This window comes from Metopolophium dirhodum, chromosome 1 (assembly GCF_019925205.1).
Source record: "Metopolophium dirhodum isolate CAU chromosome 1, ASM1992520v1, whole genome shotgun sequence".
Lineage (NCBI taxonomy): Eukaryota > Metazoa > Arthropoda > Insecta > Hemiptera > Aphididae > Metopolophium > Metopolophium dirhodum.
Window position 1 is genome coordinate 9,554,082 of NC_083560.1, and position 24,299 is coordinate 9,578,380.

The 24,299-nt window shown below is 29.1% G+C and overlaps 1 pseudogene; it reads left to right on the forward strand.

Moving 5' to 3' along the window:
* The first annotated feature begins 689 nt into the window (after nucleotides 1-689).
* Nucleotides 690-7,991, forward strand: LOC132948918 (acetyl-CoA acetyltransferase-like; annotated as a pseudogene).
* The last annotated feature ends 16,308 nt before the right edge of the window (nucleotides 7,992-24,299 follow it).

A 24,299-nucleotide genomic window follows, 5' to 3' on the forward strand; every position in this document is an offset into this window, starting at 1 on the left:
AACTAATATTCAAATTATAGATAATTTATTCGATAGTATCGATTATTCGAATAATTATTCGATAGTCTATATGAATAATTGAATAATAGTCGATAGTACAAATTATCCGTTACCACCCATCACTAAATTACTGTCTGTATAATAGTAATAGAATTGACATCGGCGTCTTCGGTAATGCAACGCTGCCATTATTGATGGAAATACAGTACACTACATGCAATCGGTAAAAATCGCTTTATATCAGAAAACCTTCAATGAAAACGGTCCTTATCAGTGATTTTAAGCGCATATCCATCAGACAATCGGGTTAAGGGTTTAAGTTATGATCGAAAATACGATGCATTTTAGAACATATTTTATCATTTCGATGGCAATACGTATCCCCCCGCACTCCACAGCGTTGCATTGCCGAAGGCCATCGAAATACTAAGTATTGTTTATTTATCTCGATGCCGAAGTCGCAATTATATTATTATCTATCGCTCGCGGCTCAACGTTATCACCACCTGTATGATAGATAGTCAATAAACCATTGGTATACTCGGTTGCCACTTGGTGATTACATGATAAAAAATTAACGTACAATCACAATGCGATTTGGTCGACACGACACAACATCATCAAGTTGTTACCAGCTGATGTTTACGACTGCGTAGTGCGTACATAATAATATAGTATTGTTTGTAAATTGTGTGTTTGTTTAGACTTCTGCGTGACCGCCATACTCGCTTTCAGTTAACAAGTGTAATTTGACTGCTACTCAGATAGGTATTCTTGTGTTGGATTCGTTGAAATTTACAACTCAAGTTTCAACAGTCTAAAGTAATTTACTCATTTAACATGGCCAATGAAGTTTACATTGTTTCTGCTGTTCGTACACCGATAGGTAAGCATTACAAATATACAAAGTAGAACGTTTTCACAAACCAACTTGACGACTGTCTGAGCGATTCCTGCGTGTGTGGGTCTGTCTGACAATCTGAACTACGCAGCATTGTATAATCGGCCGATTGGTTTAACTTCGAGTTTGACGACAGATTGTTCTGTGTATGGGCCACTATAGGTATTAGATGTAGAAATATTATTTTGGCATGGATGCAGTTTAGCACTTCCAATCGATTTTTTCCATAATGGAAATGCTATGTCTTTTAATGAGTTAAGTACAATGGTACCATCTGAATTTGTCCGTCAGATTTAGGTTAAAAGTTATAACCTTTTGAAGTTAACGATTTTGCGTATTTTTATTCCAAGTGAATCAACATCAGTATTGCAGTTTATATCCTAAGCAATTTTTAAACATTTTTTGCATGGTATATTTTGAAAAAAAAAATTCTTAAAAGCCCTTTGAGAGCTAAACTGTAATTCTTTCACTAAATTACCTACGCACTCAAGTATTAATTTGTGCTAAGATTCTTTTTAATGATATCATTTCATTTTTAACTCATTATTGGTATTGTGTTGAGCACTGTTACGCGGAGCACACTTTATTACTAATTTGATAACCAATTGATTAAATCAAATTCCTCTGATAATATTTCTTTAGTATATGGTAAAATGTCAAAAATTGATATTTATAGTTTATAGTATTCTTAGAATCAAACATTTGTATATTTAATTGGTACAGATCATGTAAATCAAAACTATTACGTTGAAACAACCTTTTTAATATCAAAGCCCAAAAAAATATATTATTGTCAACGATTTTGAATGATGTTTCAATGTTTTATTTTATCTTCCTGAAAACTACTCGATTTTGACTTAAGACATTTTATTTATTCTATACACCAAAGATTTATACCTCCAGTCGACAAGTTTCCAAATATAATTTTGTAAATTGGTGCCTACCTATAGTAGGTAATTTAAACATTTTCAGTCATTATAGCTAATGATTGAAAATTTAAAAAAAAAGTTTCTCATAAGAAGTTAATACTGTTAGACTAACCCTAACATCTAAAAAATATATTTTTTTTTGTTTTAAGACATTTTAACTTTATTTTTAGTTGGACAGAATTTGTATGAGTATCAATTCTAGTTATTTTGTTGTGATTTAATATATTATTTGTGGGTACTTCAAACTTCTAAAGTATATTAATATATTTTATACACACAATTCCATGTTTTCGGCAAAAACTAATTCAACCTATTGTATTAATAGTAGTAAAATAAATATATAAACCAAATTAATTTTAATAGCAATAATATCATAAAATGTACTTTGTTATATAGGCTGGCACACAATTGTTTTTCGTGTTAAAACTGTGTGCAAATTTAACACATCCATTACAGTGACTCCACAATACCTGATCTACAGCAGAGCAGTAACCACTTACCCTCCTATTTTTGTATTGTCAATTATGTATGGACACTTAAAATCCTGGTTTAGTGTATTTTATAAAATTGAAAATAATTATTTTATGACTATAAGAATTATATATGCAGTTAATAATGCTGTAGGTATAATTAAATACTGTTTTAAAAATATTTTGTTTTCAGCTGAAAAGTATGATATTTCGAGGGAACTTCAAGACAGTTATGCTTTTGAGTCTCAGAAACAGACAGCTGAAGCTCAAAAAAATGATTACTTCACAGATGAAATAACACCAGTTGAGCTGAAAGTACGACGGAATTCTATCATATTTGACACAGATGAATATCCAAAAAATGATACTACGTTAGATTTGTTAGCTGCATTGAGGCCTGTTTTTAAATTGGTAATATAAAAAATATGAAGTAATTTTTTTTAGAAATAATTTGAATGTCTGATTAAACATAATTATAATGGTGATGTAGTTACTGCTGGAAATGCATCAGGAATGATTAATGAACAATGGTGCTGTGGTAGTACTTCTAATAAACGAAGAAGAATGCAAAAACGAGGTTGTACTACATAACTGTGTGTATGATTGACATAATTTACAGTGAGTAATTAACCCAAAATGTTTTTACTTTCTTAGATTGAAAAAGCTGATTGGATTATGGATAGCGTCGATATTTTTGAATTAAATGAAGCGTCTGCTGCACAATCAATTGCTGTTTAGGATTAAATTCAGATAGAGTCAATATCAATGGAGGTGCAATTGAATTGGGTCATCCTATTGGAGCATCTGGTATAATTATTTTTTTTTAACTATACGATGATTGCTTAAAATAAAACTAAATTGTAAAACACGGACAAAAATGTTCAATTCTAATGAAATGTCATTCGCTCTAGGGTTGAATGATGTTGATACCAGTCATTAGTTAAGTAATAATACTTTGATGCTCAGTACAAACAACTTAAGTCAAAAATGTTCATCTTTGACTTGGTATGTTGAAAAATGCAGAAAAAAAATAGATTTTTTTTTGGTACAATACTCTTAAGTTGTATTGATAAAATATAACAGGGGGACGAGGTGGCCGAGCGGTCTAACGCGACGGATTCGGCACAGCTGTTCCGAGTTTGATCCTCGACCACTGGACGGCATTTTTCTCCGTGCAAGTCATGGTGTCCGGAGAACAATTGCCGCCATCCCCCACCCGGACATGGCAGATACCTACGGGTGCCCAATCAAAAATTCTGCCAAACCCAACACACACGTGTTCCTCCCCCCTACCGACATTAACAACCCACAAATAAACCACTACAGCTAATGCCCATAGTTGCCGAAGCTTAAGATCAATAAAAAAAAAAAAAAATATATATAACAGTTTAAAAAGTAAAAATCACTTAAGACAAGTTACAATTTAAAGCCACTTTACAATATTCATATGTTTTTAATATCTTTTTTAATACAACTTCAGATATTTATACCGAGTGAAAACACAATATCATTGTTTCCATATTTTATTACTACCTCCATATTATTATTGTAACTTATTTGATTAGAAATATTGAAAATAAAACGTTTTTACCCAATGGTTGGTAAATAAAATTGACAAAATTTATCAAATTTAAAATTTAATAATTATTTTGTTGTTAAAAATTTATAAAATGTTCAACTTTTATAGCTAAGGATTGATAATTTAAAACAATGTTCCATGTAAATATATAAATATATAAATTATTTTATTCACAATAATATCATCAAATATACTTGGTAATATGACTGACTGACCATTTTCGCTCAGAATCGTTTTTCTTATACTATAATATTATATCATTGAATTCAAATTTAACACCAACCAATACAGTGACCCACTTGTAATCTACTGTACTGCAGAGCGACACCCACTTGCCCACTTTTTACGAAAATTAACAAATTATTTTGAGTTAAGAATTCATAAAAAATTTTCTTTTTAAATCTAAGATTTTAAAATATTATACATGATTCCTCATAAGTTTGTCTACCTTAATCAAAAAAAAAAATGTTTACAAGCAAATTAGCTAACCTAACCTAACCTAACCTAACGCACTTGCCCACCTTTTTATAAAACACTCTTAATTTGAATAACTAACTACTTTGAAGAAAATAGTTGACATTTTTTTTTTAGAGTGAGCGTAGTGAAAGAATGTGTTCCGTCAGTCCCTTTTGAAGTAGTAAGAATTTTATAATTTTTTTAGATTTAGTTTAAATATTGTCAATAATTAAATTTGTGCTAGATTAAAAATCTTAACAATGTAATCAAGGTTCCTCATAAGTTTTTAGTTGAATTGAAATAAAGTTGAGTGTAAATCCACAATAATTTCTTATGAGTCTGCAGATAAAATGTTGACAAAAATAAACAAATTATTTCATTTCACAGCTAACACTTGAAAGTTAAACAGAAGATATATCATTAGTTTTTCTACGTTAAACAAAAAAAAAGTTTAGTAGAAAATAACATTTATTTTTATGAATACTTGCATTTAAGAGGAAGTTGGCGTAATATTTGTTTTTTTTCAGAACCATGCGCAACATAAATAAAAACCTTTCACCTAAAATCATTATGATCGTATATTATTGTAATCGTGTTATCTTTGAGTAAAACTTATTACACAAATTATAGAGAACAATGTTTTTGACATATCAATTTGATATTTTAATATTATTTGACTTTTTAATGTAAAAAAATTTTTTGTAAATTTAAATGATATTTAATTTGTTTTTAGAGGTCCGCTTAAAAAATTAAAAATGTTCCAGTCATTATAGCTAACGATTGAAAATTTAAAACAAAGTTTCTCATAGGAAATTAATACTGTAAAACCAACCATAAAATCTAAAAAATATATTTTTTTTTGTTTTTAGACATTTTAAGTTCATTTTTAGTTTCAAGTTTGGGCGGAATTTGATACTTAAATTATCAATTTAGTATCAATTCTAGTTATTTTGATGTGATTCAAAATATTATTCATGGGTACTTGAAACTTATAAAGTATATTATTATTTTTTATACACAATATGTCATTTTTAAATGCAATTTTTGGCAAAAATTAATTCAACTATTTTTATAGTAGTATTATTAGTAGTAAAGTAAATATATAAACTAAATTAATTTTAATAGCAATAATATCATGAAATGTACTTTGTTATATTGGTTGGCACACAATTGTTTTTTGTGTTCAATGATTTTATATCATTAAATGCAAATTTAACACATCCATTACAGTGACTCCACAATACCTGATCTACAGCAGAGCTGTAACCACTTGCCCTCCTATTTGTGTATCCTCCATTATGTATGGACACTTAAAATCTTGGTTTAGTGTATTTTTTAAAATGGAAAATAAATTATTTTAAGACTTTTAAGAATTTTATATACAGTAAATAATGCTGTATAATTAAATACTGTTTAAAAATATTTTGTTTTCAGCTGAAAATATTGCTGAAAAGTATGATATTTTGAGGGAACTTCAAGACAGTTATGCTTTTGAGTCTCAGAAACAGACAGCTGTAGCTAAAAAAAATGGTTACTTCGCAGATGAGATAACACCAGTTGGTCTGAAAGTACGACGGAATACTATCATATTTGACACAGATGAATGACAAGCTCAAAAAAATGGTAAGATTCGTTAGCTGCATTGAGACTTGTTTTTATTGGTAATATAAAAAATATGAAGTAATTTTTTTTAGAAATAATTTGAATGTCTGATTAAACATATTTATAATGGTGGTGTAGTTACTGCTAGATATGCATCAGGAATGAACAATGGTGCCGTGGTAGTACTTCTAATGTATGAAGAAGAATACAAAAACGAGGTTGTACTCCATTGGCTAAAATTGTAGCTCATGCTAAGTGTGGGGTCGATCCCAAAATAATGGGACCTGCAGTGTTGAAGATGTAAGTATAAACAGTGTCTAATTAGTGACAAAAGTAATTTTAATACAATATTAAATGTACCTGATGTATCTTATAATTTATAAAAATAACTGTGTATGATTGACATAATTTACAGTGAGTTATTAACCCAAAATGTTTTTACTTTCTTAGATTGAAAAAGCTGGTTGTATTATGGATAGCGTCGATATTTTTGAATTAAATGAAGCGTTTGCTGCACAATCAATTGCTGTTTAGGATTAAATTCAGATAGAGTCAATATCAATGGAGATGCAATTGAATTGGGTCATCCTATTGGAGCATCTGGTATAATTATTTTTTTTTAACTATACGATGATTGCTTAAAATAAAACTAAATTGTAGAACACACACAAAAATGTTCAATTCCAATGAAATGTCATTCGCTCTATGGTTGAATGATGTCGATACAAGTCATTAAGTGGACATGATACCCGCACGTGTTGTCTCCGTCTTACAAATGCGTAACATTCCAAATTGTACGCTCAGCAGTACACGTGTTGCTCCATTAATTTAAAAATTAGAGTTAATTGACCTCTTAAAAAATCTAAAAGTTAAGATTATTTTTTAGGCAACCTCATGGGCTTTTTAGTATATTTTAATTTTAAAGCAAGTTATGAGTATTTTAAGATGTATAATACATTTTTAATTTTTAAATCTCATAACTCAGGTTAAAATTAGAATATAATAAAAAGCCCATGAGGTTTGCTTGGATAATAATCTTACCTTTAGATTCTATAAGAGGTCAATTCGCTCTAATTTTTAAACTAACGGAGCTACACGTGTTCTGCTGAGCGTACAATTTGGTATGTTACGCACTTGTAAAACGGAGACAACACATGCGGGTATCACTTCCTCTTAATTAAGGAAAATCTACGAAGTAAAAAAAAAATAAACAAAATCCGGCCTATTCTACTGGGTGTAATATTTTTTTCCTGTAAAACATGTTTTTATACCTAGAAACGCACTGTCTCCGTCGCTCCTACCTACTTGATGGCCTATAATCAGTTTTAAAATTGTCATTTTAGAAAACTGTTGTTTTTTACTTTTATCATACGCTCTGAAGGAAAACTACAAAAATACATGCGCAGTCAAGTATTAAATGTTATAAGACCCACCACCCATACTCAGCATAGATTGCATTTTAACTATGTATATTTTATAACATTGTAATGAAAAATTACTTTTAAACAATTAAATTAATTTGTCTAAATTTTATGATCCATTTAATTCAGGTGCTCGAGTATTGGTAACGCTGGTCTGGTGCACATCTTGTTGAGAACCGGCAAAAAATGAGGCATAGCATCCTTATGTGTTGGTGGAGGTATGAGTATTGCTGTTGCCAACGAGACATTTTAATCACTCAACACTTTAATATTCACTCTGGAGGACATCAGAACGATTTTAAGAAAATTAAAAAACATATCATGTGGTTATGGCAGGAAATCAAAAGGATTTTAATTATTTTAGTTATGTGCTGATAAGTGTGGATGTTGAACATACTTTTTCATTATATAAACATTGTTTAAGTAACATACGATACAATTTTCAAGAACACAATTTGATTATACATTTTTATTAATAATAATATATTTAAGTTTTATAATATTTTATAATTCTGTAATATGTTAGAGTCCGTTGTTTAAGTAAGTAATTTAATGAGTGTCATTAGTGGATGACTTCTCACCTCAAGTGTAGCCTGTTATAATTAACTCTTACCATATAAGCTTATTGTGCCCCTAAAGTACAGATTGTTTATCTCAGATAAAAATTTAAAAAAAGTAAATAATTTACAACATTAATGTATTTTTCATTGCAAATTTGCCATAATTTTAACACAATTATATGGTCTTTGGTTATAAGTGTTATGAGAACAATATTATGAATCATCACCTTGTATGTAGGATTGGTGATCGATATTATTGTCAGGGGGGTGGGTGTACATGGCAAATACAATTTGCTGACTTCCCTTTGTAATTAAAATTTAATTTGAACCAATGTCGTACAGCATTTTAGGTACCAATATACCTTGTTGATTAGTGCTGTCTGCACTTGCAAATATAGTATTACCCTAAACACTATGCAAAAGCAAAACTAATCATAATTTATTTTAAGCCGCCGTTGGTATCGCTATGCAAAGTCCCGTCATTGGTGTTGAGTGAGCGCTGCGCTCATCTCATTGTTTTTTCATCATTAATTATTATATAGAGAACATAACATATTGAAACCAACAACAAATTATTTATAGTTTAACCTTTTAAAAAAAATGTTCTTACAATTTTTCTTGATTATTAATTGTTAACCACTAAAAATTAATTTATAATTTTTTATACATAATTATATAATAATACAATCATTATCATTCATCTTGGCCCTAGTGGTGTGGAATATTTTTCTGATAATTATACAGTACGTGTATGAACAATGTGTGCTCCTTAAAAATAGGTCTGAGTTTACGAAAAAGTATTTGGTTGATCTATTGAGTGAGTGCAACACTCAATTTATGGGTATTGACAACATTGCATGTCGTATCTAATCAAGAATTATTCATAAAATTATTATATTTGCAAAATTATATTTAAACATGTATCAATTGAAGGTATAAATAGTATCAGATGAATCAAGTAACAAATAAACAAGTGGCTCTCAAAATACTAACGAGGCTCACATCGCGACCACTGACGGGTTAAATAACATATATAGGTGTATAATATATACTACCAAACGAAAGTATCACTAATGGGTGGCTGTCTCCTCAAATTCAACACTACGGATAATCTATTTTCCTGAATCATATTTACTTATTGTGCATTACTGTACAGATTGTACATTTTCTTATAAAAAATTATTAAATAATTGTTTATTTATTTAAAATTAATCTGTAGATTTTTAAATTATTATTTTAAATACAAGTTCTTTTAAATATGCATTTTGTCATAGTTTTTAAAGATTGAGCTTAATCAATAATTAAGACAACTTAATTACATCTAAATTTGCAAACTTTAAAAATGTAAAATGTAATGTTAATATGATATAAAATTATATTTTATAAATTACAAAATCAATAAACATTTAATAAAATATACATATATCTTATACCTATTTAATAATAGTGGCTAAAATAATTATTTTTTTGTTTCTCAGTTTTAAAATTAATCATTTAATACTAATAATGTTAAGGTTATGAGTAGAAATGTTTCAATTACGTTTAAGAGACAAGTTGAGAAATATATTATTATGCATTTATGTCTGAATCTTTGTCATAGTTTTAATAATCTAAGCTTAATTAAGAATTAGGGGGACATAACATTACATTAAATTATATTTGCATACAATCGTAAAGTACTAAAATTAAAATATAAAATCTCAAAAAAATTAATTATTTATTAATATCTAGAATTAGTAATATTTGTTTATTATTTCCCAAATGTAAATGATAGGTTACTGTACTGAAGTGTATTTTCTCAAGTGTACACTGCTATTAGTTTTAAGACAAGTTTAGACGCATATGAATACATGTTCAAATCATTGTCATCGTTTTTATAATTTTTGTTAATTTTGATGTTAGTATCCTCAATAATCATTTTCAATTGCAGAAGTCGATATTACTTTTAAGGCAAGTACTGAGGCGTATAAATATGTCTTAATCTTTGTAATAGTTTCAATAAATTTAGTTTAATCCATGAGTGTTTTAACTTTAAACTATGTTCACATATTGTATTATTGTAAAATTAAAATCTAAATATAATGTGTAAAAAAATGTAAAATTGAAAGGAATAAAATATTAAACTAATTTGTAGGTAGTTTTATTCTTCTCATTGCTGAAAAACTATGTTCACATGTAGAGGAACTTAGGGGGAGGGTAAGTGCAACTTGCATAAAAAAAAATGTCTACAAGCAATTCAAATTAAATTTTTATGAGCGTTTGAAATTCATATTATTACAACATTTGATATTCACTGGATATCCCATGTAACGATTTTCTTATTTGATTGTTATTCAAAAACAAATGATTGTAGATACTTGAAAATTTTACTGAATGTTTATATTTTTAATTTCTTTATATTTTCTATGCAATTTCTATACAATTTTGAAAATAATTTGACTTTTTTTAAGCTGTTTACGGACATAGTTTTCAATTTTTTTAGTTTTTTTTTTCTATAGATACCAATTAAATAATTTTTTTGTTGGGTAAAAAAGCGTGAAAATTTAATACAAGGCTTCATATATATCGTTCCAATAGCAGTTAAAAATATTAAAAATACATAGGCACAATTTTTTTTTTATAAGCATTTAAAGTTCAAATTTCGACAAAATTTATCAAATTTAAAATTTAATGAATATTTTGTAGTTAAAAATGTATAAAATGTTCAACTTTTATAGCTAAGGATTGAAAATTTAAAACAAGGTTCCACGTAAATAGGTTATATATAAATTACTTTATTTACAATAATATAATCAAATATACTTAGTAATATCATATCTAAGCTGACTGACCATTTTCACTCAGAATTGTTTTTCTTATACAATGATATTATATCATTGAATTAAAATTTAACACCATCCATAACAGTAACCCACTTGTAACCTTCTGTACAGCAGAGTGACACCCACTTGCCCACTTTTTACGAAAATTAGCAAATTATTTTGAGTTAAGAATTCATAAAAATTTTTCTTTTTAAATCTAAGATTTTAAAATATTATACATGATTCCTCATAAGTTTGTCTACCTTAATCAAAAAAAAAAAATGTCTACAAGCAAATCAAATTAAATTTTTATGAGCGTTTGAAATTCATATTATTACAACTGTAATGATATGCTCACACACCATTATAATAAACTAAAATTGTACAGAATAATAAACAACGGCCAGACTGTCGTTTGTAGAAATCGGTCGCATCAAATAAAACCAATAACAACGACGATTATTAAGATATCGGCACGCACTTATAACGGTATCAAGTATAGTGTAACGAACCCAATAATACGCATGATATAGGTATTATTGTGATCGTTTCGCCTTCGGCTACATTTGGCGACATAAAGATTAGATAAATATCAGCACGTAGAAATTCGGCTAAATAAATCAAAGTCATATATCCAATTAGAAAACCTTTGGGAATATAACGAGAGGGCAATGCGATCTTGATAGGTCCTACAACCTCGCCTTAATCATAAATCATAAATGTATGAATATAATATTTAGAAATTGCTTACGAAATATACATACATATATATATATATATATATATATATAATGCACAGTATCTAAATATTGTCGGATGGCGTATACCATATATGGCAAAACACGATAACAGGACACGACTCTCCGATTAACCAGGCGTGGGAATGTAAACAACATCCTGTTAAGTCCACGGATATATCGATAGACTAGGGGGAAGTAGGAGAGGAGGAGGCCCTATAAAACCAGACACGAAAAGGCCTGTAGATTAGACGTGATTTACCATAGCATCTTCGCGGGAGACAGTATAACAATTTTGTCAATTTGGGCTTAGAGTGTTTTATGCAGAACAATTTTAAATATACAACTTAAACTTTTCAACAAAGTCTAATTATTTATCAACCTACCTAAGAAATCCTCTACCAACGGTCCTGCTACCTGCAACTAATAAACTAAGCAATTAACCCAATTGTTAGTTTATAACAGGTTTACTTTTAGGTGCCTACTACGGTAAAATAACTACTTAAATTAATTTTTGCCGAAAAAAATTTATTTGAAAATGTCATTGTGTGTATAAAATATAACACAAAACTAAAATCTTCTTTCTTCGTTTAAATATATAATTTTGTTAAATTTGAACATAAAAAATTAAAAACAAACTGCGTTTGACACCATAGTACAGATTAGACTTAGAGTATTTTATGCAGAAGAAATTCAATAAACAACTTAAACTTTCAACCAGTCTAATTATTTTGTCAACTCTACCTAAGAAATCCTCTACCAACGGTCTTGCTACCTGCAACTTATAAACTAAGCAGTTATCTCAACAGCTAGTTTATAACAGTAGGATGTGTGTGACTTTATTTTATGCTGACGCCAAAGAATAATCTAGTTTCCAGGCTCACGATAACTTTTTGATAAAGCCGCCCAACACTCACTGGTCAGCATCCTCGCGTCGTCCCTTAAACCAGTGCATGAGCACCAGCCACCAAGTAACAACCTCACAAGTCCCAAAAAAACCGATTTCAACGAGCGACAATCTGGACTTCTTATGATAAGCCATAATTATTGCGTTCGTTCCTTTTCAATTTATGCATTTGAAGTATTACTTTGTGTTACCTAAAACCTAAAACCTACAATATAATCTACAAACGACTGCGAATCAGGTACCTAAGGCATATAATATAATATTTTATGTTGATTGCAGTTAATACATTCTATGTGCCTTTTTCCCATAAAATTATATTGTATTTGATCTAATTCTCGAATACACGATCTCGAGAGCCCTCCGAACACCTGGAGGAAGGTAATAGCGTAATTTTACCACTCTAATTTTACTATTTTAATATAACTATCGACAGGAGTCGTATTTATATATCTTATTTCTACGTTATTACAGTATCAAGTGGGCCAAATATATTGAATAGTTTACTATTTGGGCCACACATAAAAATTTAGCGAAAAAATAAATATTTTGTACAATTTTTTCAATTTTATTCTTTATGTTTACGAATACAGCAATTACAATTAAATTAAAAAATGAAAAAAAAATGAACATTAACATTTAAATAAAATATAAATCATACTAATTATTTATGAAAATAGGTGATATATAAATTGACGCCGCGGAAGTAATGCAAAAGCAATTCCCGCGGCGTCGTCGGTTCAAAAAGGAAAAAAAAAAAAAAATGGTGATATATAAATTACAAAAAAAAAAACATAATAATAATTGTTTTTAGACGATATTTGACATCTCTTTTCTCCCACCAAATTTTCAATTTCGAGAGAAATATTATTTTACGAATTCACTTTTAATACTGCATTTAGAATTTAGATGTGTGTCGCTTAATCTGGATCTAACGGGTGAATTAATACTGTTCATTATTGAAAAAAGTTGCTCACATTGATAATTACTACTAAACATAGAAATAATTTTACTAGCAAATCTACGAGTTTCTACATATCGTATTGGTACAATATTATAAAAATCAGGAACACCAACCTCATTAAATTTGAATCATTTTGAATCTCGATTGGTAAACATTATCTGTTGTTTTTTATACCCTAATATAAACTATTTCAGTTTTTCTTGCCTCGATAACCCTTCATACTGAATCTAAGATAGCCGTGACACGACATTAATATATTTTTTTCTTTTTTTGTCGATTAATATTGGTAGCCGCGGACCACAAAAATTGACCCTGCGGGCCGCGTGTTTGACATGCCTGCCCTAACTTTTTGATAAAGCCGCCCACCACTCTCTGGTCAGCATCCTCGCGTCGTCCCTTAAACCAGTGCATGAGCACCAGCCACCAAGTAACATCCTCTCAAGTCCCAAAAAAAACCGATTTCAACGAGCGACAACTGGACTCCTTATGCGAGCTGTTATCAGTGCGTTCTTTAATTCAATTTGTGTATTTGAAGTATTACTTTGTTTTATCTAAGACCTAAAACTCCTACAATATAATCTACAAACGACTGCGAATCAGGTAATATTATATTATAATATAATATTTTATGTTGATTGCAGTTAATACATTCTATATTGTGCTTTTTTCCATAAAATTATATTGTACGGTGTATTTGATCTAATTCTCGAATACACGATCTCGAGAGCCCTCCGAGATATTACCTCCCTGGAGGAAGGTAATAGCGTAATTTTACCACTCTAATTTTACTATTTTAATATAACTATCGACAGGAGTCGTATTTATATATCTTATTTCTACGTTATTACAGTATCAAGTGGGCCAAATATATTGAATAGTTTACTATTTGGGCCGCACATAAAAATTTAAGGAGGAAGGTAATAGCGTAATTTTAATATTTTAATATAACCATATCGACAGGAGTATATATTTATCTTATTTCTACGTTATTACACAACATTTGATATCAATTGGATTTCCTATGTAACGATATTCTTCTTTTGTTGTGTACCTATTCACATTTGTGTGAAAGGATCGTGTATTCTCGTTATCACTTCTATTATACGTTTGTGACGATATAAAATAAATTATTATTGCAATAGCAGTTACATAATATACGAAATTTAATTATATATAATTAAATGTGAAATCTACTGAAGTATACAACAACAAGTGTGAAAGTTTATTTTCCAAAATACAATTTATGTACATCGTCCATCTTTATGCAAAACATATCATTTATGATAATCATACATATATTAAATATAAATATAAAATTTACTAATATAATTAGTTCGAAAAACACATGATTTATGATAATCATACATAATATATATTTTTTGTCACGCCTGCACCGAAAGTTTGGTTTTCGATAGCGGTTGAAGCGTTGGAAAGCGTCCTTTTTACTTCCAGCGGGCGGTAAAGTGGGAATCCCTAATAAGGCTGGGTGGTAAAGTGGAAATCCCAAAAAGTGCCGGGCGGTAAAGTGGAAATCCCCAAAAGTGCATTCCACGCGCGACGCCAGTGCCGCAATTACAATTTTGAGGCCCCGTCGGTTCAAAAATATTTTAGAGGCCCTTTTATTTTTACTGTAACATAGGCGGAATTAAGGGGGGATCTTAGCCACCAAATGTACCAAAAGCTCCACTCCAAAAAAACAAAATAAATAAATATAAAAATATTTTGGCTGTGTGTGCCGTTTGAGAACCAAGCCCTTTACTCACATTGATGTATAAAATGATAGCCCCCCTGAAATTTTAATGGATTTCTTCTTATATGTACTTAAGACATAACAGTGGTATACAGGATACAGGCATTTTGAAACTTCGTGTATCCAACAAAAGTGTCCTACCCACTTGTCATTTTTCTTTAGTAATTTCAACTTATGTGTAATAAAAAAATGTCTAACTGCACTTGACTATAATATTCAAATAATATACCATTATATTGTTTATTATATCTTAAATATTTGATTTAAAAATAGTAAATACTAAAACAAAATAAATTTATTTATTATAGGTACATTTATTACATTTATAAATGGCATACATATTTTGATCTTAGGAATTAAATATTTCAATTAATCAGTAAATTCCATGACAGATTGAGTTGGTAAAATTGAAAATAGATACGAATGAATGAATCCTTAAAGTACATTAAAATAGGAATAACCACTGTACAATTAAAAAAAGGTGGACAAGTGGGTGTCACTCTGCTGTACATTAGGTTACAAGTGGGTGACTATAATGGATGCTGTTAAATTTGAATTCAATGATATAATACCATTGTATAAGAAAAACGATTCTGAGCGAAGACGCGCTCAGTCATCATTTAATATTACTAAGTATATTCAATGATATTGTTGTGAATAAAGTAATTTATATAATATAACCTATTTACGCGGAACCGTGTTTTAAATTTTCAATCCTTAAGATATAAAAATTGAACATTTTATACATTTTTAAGTACAAAATAATTATTAAATTTTAAATTTGATAAATTTTGTCAAAATTGGAACTTAAGATACTTATCAAAAAAATTGTGCTTATGTATTTTTAATATTTTTCAATTACTATTGTAACTATTTGTCAGAAGCCTTGTATTACATTTTCACGTATTTTTACCAAACAAATAAAATTTTATTGACAATATTATAGAAAACAAAACTAAAAAAATTTAAAACTGACAATGTCCGTAAACAGCTCAAAAAGAGTCAAAATTGTATGGTGTATAAAAAATCAAAATATAAACATTCAGTGAATTTTTCATGTATATACAGAAATTCGTTTTACTACAATAAAATTACAAAATCACTACATGAGAAATCGAGTTGAAAAAACTTATGAGGAATATTGTAATACATTTTCAAATTTTAGATTTTAATATTTTTCATCTGTCTTTGAAACAATATATTAGGGGCCTTCTATTAATTTTTCAACCTTTTTTACCCAATATATTTTATTGATATTAAGTATATAAAATAAAAAACTAAAAAAATTGGAAACTGAAAATGTCCGTAAACCGCTCGAAATAAGTCAAAATATTTTGAAAACTTTACGGTGTATAGATAAGGATGATATACACATTCAGTAAAAATTGCATGCATCCACGGTTATTCAGTTGCACCAATACCCAAAATCGATTTGTCTAAAATCGATTTTGCGTAAAAATTGACATTTTTCCTTTTTTTTTGAGCCAATGATAAATAGGAGCCGTACGTATACTTAATATTTATATACCTACATGAAACTACAAAATTTTCAAAATGATTGAATTCTTATATTTGATTTTACAATATTTGTTTTATAATATTATGCATGGTGGGCAATGGTAAAATCCGAGCTCCCCCCCCCCCCAACACATACATTGTGAGGCCCATTAGGCACCTGCGGTAGTTGCGGCACTGCGCGACGTGCGTATACCCTGCACAAACAGTCACTGAAATCTATACCATGGTCGTCGGTTCCCTACAAATAATAAAATTTTGGTTACATCTCATAACCGTATTATAATCTCCGTGGGCGACGCTTGAAATAAATAAAACCGAATCGTTTCTTTCACGAAATATACTGTTGCCGTATAATTATAGTCCGGTTGTTGCGTAGATCCCTGCATTACCTTTGCCGTTGTCGATGGATGCAGAGGCGTGACAAGAAATAGTATGTGTGGCTCGTGCGGGAAGGCGATTTCCGCCATTGCCACACAATATATTAGGCATACTAATACAATTAGTTTTTCGCTTTGATTTAATTTACTTCCGTTTATAAAGATGTGTTATACCAGTTTTAATAATATACGAGGACAATTAATTTGAGGTATATTATCCATTATACACAGTATTATATTACTACATTATAAATATTATTTATTATTTAATATTTTTATTATTATTATAATTCTCTTATTTGTTTTTTTGTGATTATAATATAATATATTATAATATATTATATTACTCTGTCATTTCAGTCAACTAAATAGATTTAATTTTACTAATGTAATAACTATTAATTTGTTATTGGGTTCATCCCATTTAAATTTATAATAAATAATAAATAAATTAATTAATAAATCATTAAATGATACCTCAAATTTACAAATTTTTAAAAAGGTGGGGGAGTTGGTGTTGCTCTGCAGTACAGTATAGGTTACAAGTGGGGGCACTGTAATGGATGATGTTAAATTTGAATTCAATAATATAATATCATTGTATAAGAAAAACGATTCTGAGCGAAGACGGTCAGACAGCGTATGATATTACTAAGTATATTTGATGATATTATATTGTGAATAAAGTAATTTATATATAACCTATTTTCGTGGAACCTTGTTTTAAATTTGCAATCCTATTAGCTTTAAAAGTTGAACATTTTATATATGTTTAACTATAAAATTATTATTAAATTATAAATTTGTCAAAATTTGAACTTTAAACGCGTATAAAAAGAATCTTGCCTATGTATTTTTAATATTTTTCACCTGTTATTGTAACAATATATCTGCAGGAGCTTTGCATTAAATGTTCACGCTTTTCTACCCAACAAATAAAATTTTATTGATATTTATAGAAAAAAAAATAAAAAAGTTAAAAACTGACAATGTCCGTAAACAGCTCAAAAATTTTTCGTAATTGTATGGTGTATAGAAAATGAAAATATAAACATTCAGTGGAATGTACATGTATCTAAAGTTAAGTATTCGCTTTTGAATAACAACAAAACCGCTGCATGAGAAATCGAGCGAATACTCAATATTGTAAAAATATGGACTTCAAACGCTCATAAAAATTTTTTTTTTGGTAAATATAGACAAATTTATAAATAATCTTGTATTACATTTTCAAACCTTTGATTTAAAAAGAAACATTGTTATGAATTCTTAACTCAAAATAATTTACTAATTTTCGTGAATTTTCCGTATAATGTCAAGATTTGAACTTTAAATGCTTATAAATAAAAACTGTGACTAAGGATTTTTAATATTTTTCAGATATCATTGTTAGAATATAGTAGGCGCCTTGTATTAAATTTTCAAGCTTTTTCACCCTACAAATAAAGTTGTATTGACATTCATGGAGAAAAACTGATAAAATTGGAAACTGAAAATGTACCTAAACAGTTCAAAATTTATCAATATATCGTGTATAGTAAATGTAAATATAAACAACCAGTGAAAATAAAAGAGTTAGGTACACCAAAAACCAGAATCGATTTTATCAAAAACCGATTTTGCGTAAAAATTCCCGTTGTTCCTTAATTGTTATTTCGTTAGCCGGGCGCTTTTGAAAACTATTGGGAATTTAAAATTTTAACCTCCCAAAAGTAACATACTGCAATTGAAAATCGAAGCAATATTTAAACTACTTATCGTGTAGGTACAGACACAAAACCAATACATTCATCGCTCCGCTCAAAATCTAAAATGTAAATAATATAATTAATAATTATGTTTTTTTTATTATTGGCTTTTAACCCGGCAAATTTTGTTTAATAAGAAATAAAATGTTTGTATATGCTTAGGAAAAGAACAGAAAAACAGTGGTAAAATAAATTTTTTGAATAAATCCTGGTTGCGCCTCTGGTTTTTAGTGTAATTACAAAACAAATAAACGTATATACATCAAACTTTCACTGGTTGATTATATTTGCAATTTCTATACACGATAAAATTTTCAAAATATTTTGATTTGTTTTGAACTGTTTAGGAACATTTTCAGTTTCCAATTTTATTAGTCTTTTAGATTCCGAGAGAAACGATGAACGTATTGAATTTACAATGATGTGTGTTTTTTTTTTTTTGTTTTTTATTTTTGTGTCTGTCATTACCTTTTAGGACAGTAAAAGTGCTTGGATTTTCTTCAACAGTAACTTTTCTGATAGGAAAGTGAATCTAGTTGGTACTTTGGGGGGTCAAAATTAAAAGTAAAAATTTCCCAGTAGTTTTCAAAAGCGACGTGAAAAACAAAAGAAAAATTAAGGAAAAACGGGAATTTTCACGCAAAATCTGTTTTTGAGAAAATCGATTTTGGTTTTTGATGTAACTCTAAAAAAAAATTACCGTAGGTACATGAAATTTTGACTGAATGTTTATAATTTCATTTCCTATACACCATAACATTTTCCAAATATTTTGACTTTTTTTGAACTGTTTAGGAACATTTTCTGTTTCCATTTTTTTTAGTTTTTTTTTTCTATAAATATCAATAAAATTTTATCTGTTGAGTAAAAAAGCTTGAAAACTTAATAGAAGGCTCCTAGGTTATTGTTTCAAAGGCAGATGAAATAAATTAAAAATCTTTAGTCACAGTTTTTATTTATAAGCATTTAGAGTTCAAATCTTGACAAAATACGGAAAAATCACAAAAATTAACAAATTATTTTGAGTTGAGAATTTATAAAAATTTTCATTTTTAAATCTAAGATTTTAAAATGTAATATAAGATTAATCAAAAGTTTGTCTACCTTTATCAAAAAAAAATGTCTACAAGAAACTTAAATTAAATTTTTATGAGCGTCTGAAATTTATATTTTTACAACATTTGATATTCACTCGATTTCTCATGTAACAATTTTCTTATTTTATTGTAATTAAAAAAGGAATGACTGTAGATTCTTGAAAATTTTACTGAATGTTTATATTAGCATTTTCTATACACCATACAATTTTGAAAATATTTTAACTCTTTTTAAGCTGTTTACGGACATTGTCAGTTTTCAATTTTTTTAGTTTTTTTTCTATAAACATGAATAAAATTTTATTTGTTGGGTAAAAATGCGTAAAAATGTAATGCAAGGCTCCTGATATATTGTTACAATAGCAATTGTAAAATATTAAAAATACATAGGCACACAATTTTTTATAAGCGTTTGAAGTTCAAATTTTGACAAAATTTATCAAATTCTCGAAAATTATCAATCACTGTAACTAAAAAATCTGCAAAAGTATTTATTATTAGAAATTAACCATTGATCCCATTTGTATTTATTTTTTGTCAATCCTTCTTAATATTATACCAATGATTTAAATATTTTAATACAATTTGTTGCAGTACCAAATGTGTAACATTATAATATTCAAATACAATAAATAATTTTCTAACACTTTGAATTTTTATAATACAGTGTTGGCAATTTATCTTAATACATTTCCAATTAGTATACAACTAATAAATATATTAAATTTAAATCTATTTATTCATAAATCATAATACTCTGTAAACATTATACATATTTAGGTACTGTACTTTTAATTAAACTGATGTATCAATCCACTGTTAATTGTATGAAATGTAATAAATATTATAATTATTAAAATCAGTAAATTTTTAATAGTTCATTGTTTGATTACAATTAATTCTTATCCAGTCAAATTTATTTGAAATAGCTCCACAGTTAAGCAAAACCAATTTGAGAGGTTAAAATCTGGACTAAAATCCACAGAGTATAACATCAGAAGAAATAATTCAGGACAAATTATTTGTTATACTTGCATATTCTCCATCAATGACATAATGTTGCCATTTACTGTATCTAAATAAATAACATAAATATAAAATAATTTAATATATCAATAATCTTAAATAAGAGACAAGAGTTATGATACTTCTAGAACTTACCTAAACATGTTTATTGTTAAGTGAAAGTATTTAAAAATAAATATTTTCCAGGATTTGATTTGCCTTGTACATTATGTATACCTATGTCATTACACATTTACATACAAACAAGCAACACAACACATAATAAGGCAAATTAAATAAAAATATAATCATGAATAAATCTATAGATGTAACTGTAAGCTTGGTAAATCTGCAGGTAAATATTTTTTTTTACTAATAAAATTAGCATGAGAGTATGTGACACCTAAAATTAAACATCATAACGAGACGAATATTCACAAGTCATAACCACAGATATAATATTTTAATACTTACATAATATTATAGTTGATACAAAAATATGTAGGTACTAGGTAATACGTTCTATGGTAATACGTCCGGACGTTTAACTCGCCCACAAGTACTAATAGTGTATTATATTAATATGGTATCAAATGTTATAAGTTATCATTATTAATTACCATCACATTAATTAATAAATTTGATTTTATCCACATTGTGGTTTATCGTCTACACTCTACGACAATAATATGGTCTATGATAGTATCACGGTTTGTTGTTGATGTATAATGCGTTATAAGTACCTAATTAATGTGATGTGATTAATTTGGAATTTATTTTAGGTACCTATTATAGGTCAATTATTTTTTTAATACCATAGATAAGTATATAATATGTCTTAAACCTAGACTGACATACAGTCTCCGCTCAGAATCATTTTTCTTATACAATGTTATTATATCATTGAATTCAAATTTAATACCATCCATTATACAGTGCCCCACTTGTAACCTAATGTACAGCAGAGCGACACCCACTTGCCCACCTTTTTATTCATATTTATTAAATTTATTGAAAACTGGCAATGTTCATTAACAACTCAAAAAGTGTAAAAATATTTTCAACATTTTTTGGTGTATAGCAAATAAAAATAAAAATGTTCATGTATCTACAGTTATTATTTGTTTTTGATTAACAATAAAATAACAAAATCTGTTCGAACACGGACGTGTTTTCGTGCCACCGTATAGCTTCGACACATTCTCTCCTAGCGGTGCAGCGGACGGTCGAAGCTCGCCCCCTCCTCCGCCATAATACTTGTCTTTGCCCGGCGCACCGTTTCGTCGGCTCGCCGCTTTGGGCCGTGGTTGTACCCGCGTTACATAGGTTGCCGTCAGTTTGGCCACTTTAAAACCCCTCGTGGTTTTGGTCGACATCATATTGTGCGCCGCCGCTTATAGTCGTCGTGTTCCAGCCGTTGATGTGAGCGCAACGAGCGTGATCGCTCAACGATGCCGTGCATGCCGGCAAACCTCGTGTGAGTACGAGTGTTAAGATTAATTGTTCACGTGTGTGTGACAAGCTGGCAAAATGCGCCAAATATATCAGTGAGAGCTTTGTGATCGATGTATTGTTCGTGCGTGGCTGACGGCTGAACCGAACATCGCGCTCGTTCCCGTTTGGCGGTGATACGGCCCGGTGACGCAGGTTTCTAATACCCTCAAACATTTTTACCCCCGGGGGTGAAATTAACCTAGTATATTTTTACCAGGGGGTAAAATTAACCTAGAATGATTTTACCCCCCTTAAAATTTTACCGGGGGTATAAATATCCTAGGTTAATTTTACCCCCTGGTAAAAATATACTAGGTTAATTTCACCCCCGGGGGTAAAAATGTTTGAGGGTATTAGAAACCTGCGTCACCGGGCCGTATCACCGCCAAACGGGAACGAGCGCGATGTTCGGTTCAGCCGTCAGCCACGCACGAACAATACATCGATCACAAAGCTCTCACTGATATATTTGGCGCATTTTGCCAGCTTGTCACACACACGTGAACAATTAATCTTAACACTCGTACTCACACGAGGTTTGCCGGCATGCACGGCGCGTTGAGCGATAAAAATATCCTAGCTTATAATTAACAATATTTTTAAAATATACTAGGATATATTTACCTCCCATTGAATTTCCGGGGGTAAAAATCGTCTGTTACACCGGCGTTTCACGGAGAATTTGTCCGCCGTTTCCGTTCCGGCGAGGTCCAACAGGAGGAACCATAGTCGTCGAAGTGTTGAGGTGTCGCCGAGTCAGGTCGTTTTCGTTTGTGTAAATTATAATGTCTACATCTGTTCGTGGGCCAATTATTATTATTGTTTGTATTAATATGTAGATTTGTCAGTACGTAAGGATTAAGATCTGGGCGCCCACCATTAAAAAACGAATTATTATATTATAAGCCTTTGTAAGAAATACAAGTGTTTCCGTCTTCCAAATTGTAGTACCACCATTTTATGGTAACCCTTCCCGCTCCTGCCCCCCAACACAATCGCGAGTCTTTGCCGACAACCGCCATACTAGTATGTCCGGCAGCGGCGCAAAGAAAATCGCAACATGAAAAATCGAGTGAATATCCAATCTTGCATGTAAAAATATAAACTTCAAATGTTCATAAAAAATGTATTTAATTTGCTTGTAAACAATTTTTTTTTATTTTGATAAAGACAAACAAACTTATGAAGAATCTTGTATTACATTTTAAAATTTTAGATTTAAGAAGAAAAATCTTTATGAATTCCTAACTCAAAATCGAGCGAATACCCAATATTGTAAAAATATGGACTTCAAATGCTCATAAAAATTTAATTTAATTTGATTGTAGACATTTTTTTTTTTTGGTAAATACAGACAAATTTATGATTAATCTTGTATTACATTTTCAGACCTTTGCTTTAAAAAGAAACATTGTTATGAATTCTTAATTCAAAATAATTTGCTAATTTTCGTGAATTTTGCGTATTTTGTCAATAATTGAATGCTTATAAAATAAAACTGTGAGTGAGGACTTTTAATATTTTTTAAATGCCATTGTAACATCATAGAAGGAAAAGTATTAAATTTCCAAGCTCTTTCTCAACAAATAATGTTTTATTGACATTCATAGAAAAAAGACTAATAAAATTGGAAACTGAAAATGTTTCTAAACAATTCAAAACAAATCAAAATATTTTGAAAATTTAATCGTGTATAGATAATTTTAATATAAACAACCCGTAAAAATGTCAAGTATATACGTTATATTTATATATGGTTCATTTGTTGTAGAGTTAAACCAAACAACAAAATCGATTTTGTCAAAAACCGATTTTGCGTAAATATCCCAGTTTTTTCTTAATATTTTTGTGTTATTTTTCCCTCTTTTGAAAACTATTGAGAATTTTAAAATCACTCCACTTAGAATCTAAAAATAATTTGCATATTTTAGTTAATTTGACGAAAATCGTCAAAATTCTGACTTCAATCACTTAAAAAAAATATTA